This window comes from Aptenodytes forsteri, unplaced genomic scaffold (genome assembly GCF_000699145.1).
Source record: "Aptenodytes forsteri isolate BGI_AS27 unplaced genomic scaffold, ASM69914v1 Scaffold382, whole genome shotgun sequence".
Lineage (NCBI taxonomy): Eukaryota > Metazoa > Chordata > Aves > Sphenisciformes > Spheniscidae > Aptenodytes > Aptenodytes forsteri.
This window is the reverse complement of record NW_008794625.1, coordinates 21,417-26,224: the sequence shown is the minus strand read 5'-3', so window position 1 is coordinate 26,224 and position 4,808 is coordinate 21,417. Positions and strand designations below refer to the sequence as shown.

The 4,808-nt window shown below is 47.9% G+C and overlaps 1 protein-coding gene across 1 annotated transcript in view; it reads right to left on the bottom strand.

Moving 5' to 3' along the window:
• ST6GAL1 (ST6 beta-galactoside alpha-2,6-sialyltransferase 1) overlaps window positions 1-4,457 on the bottom strand; it is a 34,525-nt gene extending 30,068 nt beyond the window's left edge. The window contains exon 1 of the mRNA XM_009273332.2: window positions 4,302-4,457. The gene's annotated coding sequence lies outside the window, so the exon portion shown is untranslated. The remainder of the gene's footprint in view (window positions 1-4,301) is intronic.
• Between the last annotated feature and the right edge of the window lie 351 nt (window positions 4,458-4,808).

The window sequence follows — 4,808 nt, the reverse complement described above, 5'->3', positions numbered from 1 at the left end:
TCGAATACTGTGTTCAGTTTTGGGCCCCCCACTACAAGAAGGACGTTGAGGTGCTGGAGCATGTCCAGAGAAGGGCAACGAGGCTGGTGAAGGGTCTGGAGAACAAGTCTTATGAGAAGCAGCTGAGGGAACTGGGATTGTTTAGCCTGGAGAGGAAGAGGCTCAGGGGAGACATCGCGCTCTACAACTACCTGAAAGGAGGTTGTAGCAAGGTGGGGGTCGGTCTCTTCTCCCAAGTAACAAGTGATAGGATGAGAGGAAATGGCCTCAAGTTGTGCCAGGGGAGGTTTAGACTGAACATGAGGAAAAATTTCTTTACTGAGTGTTTAAACATTGGAACAGGCTGGCCAGGGGAGTGGTTGAGTCACCATCCCTGGAGGTATTTAAAAGACGTGTAGATGAGGTGCTTAGGGACATGGTTTAGTGGGCATGGTGGTGTTGGGTTGACGGTTGGACTCGATCTTAGAGGTCTTTTCCAACCTTAATGATTCTATGATTCTATTAAATATAGAAATCACTAGTTAAAAAAATGCATCAGTTTGATGAATATTTTCTGAAGTCTGTTAGGAAGAATAATTTTCAGGTTTTTTCCCAAACTACAGGGGTAAAAATTATAAGCCTGGCCCAGTTTTTAGGTTCCTCTCACTTTGGGTTGTGCATAAAGCCTTGTCTTGTCTGGATCTCCATAAGGCTTTATCTGTAGCCATCTCAAATAGGATGGAGCATCAGTGCTTCAGAAATGAGCACACTTGCAGCTAATCTCCTTTGCCCTTTTTGGGAGGTCTTTACAAGCTGACCAAACAGCAGAGCTCTTTCAGACATCTTGGCAGATTACAGCCCAAAGAGGTGAAAAACCATTTGTGTGAGAACAGGGAAGCTGAGCAGAAATTTCCCATGACTTGTCTAGAGGCACTGGCTCCCCCGAGCCCTTTGACTTCACCAGGGCGCCACTGCTGCCAGGGAAGATGAAAGCGCTGTGCTCTGCACTATCTGATCACTCACATGGCAGCACTGGTGGTTAGCGCTTGGCAAAACCGCTCCTCTGACAGCGGTACTTAAAAAAGCTATTTTTAAGTAGTCCCCACAGCACTGCGTGGGGGGGGGCCCCAAGGGCTGGAGATGGATATACATGCTACCCGTGAGGAACTGGGTGCCTTCCTACTGTGTCTGCATCTCCAAGACTTTCCTCTTCCTCATGGGAAATCATCCCTAAGGCCCTTCACACCCCTTCCAGCATCAGCACCACAGGAGGGGATGCCCTAATTTCCATGGCCTTTCTCCACAGTGCAGTGGCAGGCAGCTGCCCTCCTGCCTTGGTGAGATCTGTATACCCACATCCAGCCCTCCCCTCCCACTCTCCACAAACCTTCCTTGTTCAAAGTCCTTTCCTTATCTGCATTTTTGGTCAGCTTTTCTCCCATCTCCCCCGGATCCCCTGCGTGAAGTGTCTGTTCTGGGCTCGTGTCCTCTGCTCACCAAGATGTTTCAGAGCTGATGCATGAGTCCCACAGGATGCTTCAAGTGCAAAACAATGTCTGAGATGGGTGTCTTCTGCCATAGTGTACCGCAGCATGGACCTCTGCATGTAAGACAGCAGAAGCCTTGAATATACGGAAACAGGCTGACACCAGAGCAGCCACAGAGCTACACACACCAACAGCCAACTCCTGATAGAGAAAGCTGCCCCAAACCAATAGCGCTGGTGGAGCTCTCTCTAAAGCACATGCAAAACTGCAGCAAAAACAAGCAGATGGGCTGGCATCACACTTCAGCATCAAGTACACAGAATTACTCTGTTAATCTTACACAATAGGATTACATATGCATCATCCTATTATCATTAAAGGGAACTGTATTTTAGTATGTGGTCCAAGGTTTTGCTGAGCATGCGCCACTGGTCTGGACACCCACCTTGGAGAACCATTGCTAAACCTGGACACAACACACCAAAGCACATCCCTGTCCTTCTCTCCTCCGCCTTCGACCATCTAGACCCAACACATCAACAGCCCCTCTTCTCCAGTGGGCAGGCTCTGCTCAGCCACAAGCCACTTTCTAAAGGAGCAGGAGTCAGAGGCTCCCACACAGCTACATGGAGCACTGGGGTTGAAGGGGAGGTGTGTTCCTGTTTTTAGTTTTAATTCCCTATTTCAGATGTGCCCAAAGGAGGAAAAAGAAAAGGCCCTTTTCCATTTCAGATACTAACATATTAAACAGCGTAACTGCTGATCATTTTGCTGGTTTTCAAATATTCAACTCCCCCACCAGCCTTCGCATATTACAAGCTAGGCCTAACCAGTCTAGACTTTCAGCCCAGTCTGCTGAAACCGTATTTAGTAACAGGGGATTGGGTTTGGCTGTTCAACAGGAAGACTTCTGAGTGCTTAAAAAGGGGCTAAAGATTTTGTCCTGGCACAAATGGAAGGTAACTCCAGTTCAGTGTTATCAAAGCATGATAAGAGAAGGAGTATCTCTGCACTAAAAGTGAACCTATGCTTGAGAGGTTGGCTTGGCCTTAGATTTCAGCTGTCCTGAAGACTACCATCCAAGGCCAAAATAATAGTAATCAGTCACTGCTGCATATCTGTACTTTGCACATGCACACAGAGCTACCCCGCGCTCCCACATCTCCCGAGAGAGGATGACTCCCATGTCTACACAAGATCCTGCTATCTCACCAGCCCACCCGAGGTCACACCCCAAGACACGTCTTTGTCCAGCGAGTAGAGGATTTCCACAGAGGAACAAGGAAGAAAAACAAAACTAAAAAAACCCCTTTGTTTAAAAAAAAAAGTTTTACAGGGGCAGACCTCCATGGCTGACCTGCTTTTTTGATCCTCTATTCTATACCTAAATCCCACCTAAGCAGAAGTCAAGCTGTCTCCAGCTTAGTTTCCTTCTTTCCCCATGAAAAGAGCAGCTGCCAAAGATGCCCAAGGCAATGTGCCACGCCCTTTCTTTTCCACTCACCTACCTCCAGCAGTACATTGCCACTTCTGCCAATGCTCCCCAGGCCCCATACCGCTCCATCTTGACATCCGTGCAAATTTTGGCTGCTCTCTGCCCTCTTTGGGGATGGAAATCCAGCAGCCCCCAGGTAGGCAGGCTGTTGGAGCTCCACCACCCCAGCCCAAGTGTTTCAGTTTGCAATGCTAAAGGTAGTACAACACTGGGAGGGAGAAGGTAATACAACACTGGAAGGAAGAAGTGTTCCCTGGCCAGAAAGGAAGAAAGGGTGGTGCATTTTCAGTATTAAAGATTCAGGTTTTAAGTGGAGGAGAGGAGGTTAGCATGTTTCCAGCAGAGGAGGAAGTGGAGAGCAACATCTGGCACTCTTGATGCCAGCAAGTTAAGGATTTGAAGAAGCAGCTATACAACGAGATCCTCCCAAACCTTCTTCACACATGAAAACAGGCATAAACCCAATCCTTATATTCGCACTCACCTCTAAAAATGCCCCCTACCAAGTTAGCTTTCCCATGCGCAAGAGAAAAGTGGGGGTCCCAGCATCACCACCTTCCCCAGTCACTGCAATGGCTCAGGCTGCCCAAGAGTCTTGCTTTGCATGATCAAAACCTTATGGTGTACACTAATTGTATGCCAAAGGGTAGCAGCATTCACACAATTATTGGACTAATCAGGCCAAAGCTGAAGCACAGAGCTCTATATTCTCTAGGAATATTCAATACGCGATATGGATCTTTTGGACTAGCTCATCATCCCAGGAGGCAGCTGCTGAAGGCTTGCAGCACTGTGATAAGGGGCAGGATGCCAGCAGGGAAGAGTGACAGAAAGGAAAAGTAGTGGCACCACCAACAAAAGCACTTCAGGCATGTTCAGCAGAGGTCAGCTGTGAAAGCAGCTGGCTAATTACTCTAACCTAGTACCACCAGCAATATCCCCAGAGGGTTTCTGGGGAAAACCCTAACCAAATTGAGCCCCAGCACACATCTTGTATTAATTTTATGCAACTCAGAATACTCACTCGATCTTAGACATGTATCTCTGGGGCATAACCAATACATATCAACATCTACAAGGGCTCCCATAAGAAGCAGAATGTTTTATTTTGCTTTAAAAGAGAAATACAGGATAGTTGTAAGGGCAATGGCAGAAAACCCTTCCTGTTTTCTTTACTGTCCTCCCAACTCTGCATGCAGCATGAGACAGACCCAGTGCAAACAGCAGTGCCTCTGAATGTATGTGGCCTCGTCACGCCCACAGAACCCATACTCTTGCTGTAGGCATGTGAAAGGGAAAAGAGGGGCAGGGAAAAGAAGAGAAAGAGTCATAGTCATCACCTTCATCTCCAGGTTCCTTCACCGTCCACAGTGGTTCCTGTCAAACCGTTCTAGGCAGAAGCAGATTGCCAGGTAAGATCTGTAGGAGATGCCACCACGAGGAGCATATCCATGCTCTGCACGCAATTCTTCATGCTACCATCTCCCTTTTAATCGAGTTCTTTAGCCTAGGGAAGAAATTAAGGGAAAGATGTTAGACAGCCACATGAGACTGATCAGAAACCACCAGACTGGGGACTACAACCACCAGCCAGGACCACACAGCAAGTCAGCAGTGACACAAACACCCAGAGGCTGCAGATGCTGCTGCACCCACACCACAGGCAAGGGTGTCCTGGGTAAGACCAATAACTGAGCCACCAACACCTTAAAACTCCTCAGTGTGCTCAAGCAACACCTCTGTGTGCTTGAGTAAAACAGCACACAGAGCTTTATTTTGAAGACAAAATCTGGTGAAGACCTGCTGGCTGCAGAACTCCCCCAGAGTCTAACGCCAGGAGGCAGGGT